Raw genomic sequence first — 266 nt, 5'->3', positions numbered from 1 at the left:
CGATATTTCATGACATCGAAGAGATAGAGACATAGAGAGAGCGACATCGTAGGAAATAGATTAGGGCATTACAACACTACCACTTCGCTAGATTCTCTGGCATAACTGGCAAAACGTTTTAGCCAGTGCCCTTCTTAGCTGGACGCATTACCTGCATCGAACGGTTTTGTTCCGGGAATCAAGTCTCTGAAACTGCGGAGCAGATGAATAAGACAACAGCTTTCCATCTCTGGTGGAACAGTATAAATGAAGGTGTTCTGATGTAA

General features: G+C 43.6%; 1 protein-coding gene across 1 annotated transcript in view; it reads left to right on the top strand.

Moving 5' to 3' along the window:
• Positions 1-266, top strand: part of T265_15236 (hypothetical protein) — a gene marked incomplete at both ends in the record, with an annotated part of 5476 nt that overhangs the window by 628 nt on the left and 4582 nt on the right. The gene's annotated exons all lie outside the window — the stretch shown is intronic.

Source organism: Opisthorchis viverrini, assembly GCF_000715545.1.
Source record: "Opisthorchis viverrini unplaced genomic scaffold opera_v5_396, whole genome shotgun sequence".
Classification (NCBI taxonomy): Eukaryota; Metazoa; Platyhelminthes; class Trematoda; order Opisthorchiida; family Opisthorchiidae; genus Opisthorchis; species Opisthorchis viverrini.
Note: the sequence above shows the minus strand (reverse complement) of the source record. Positions and strands in the feature narration are given on the sequence as shown.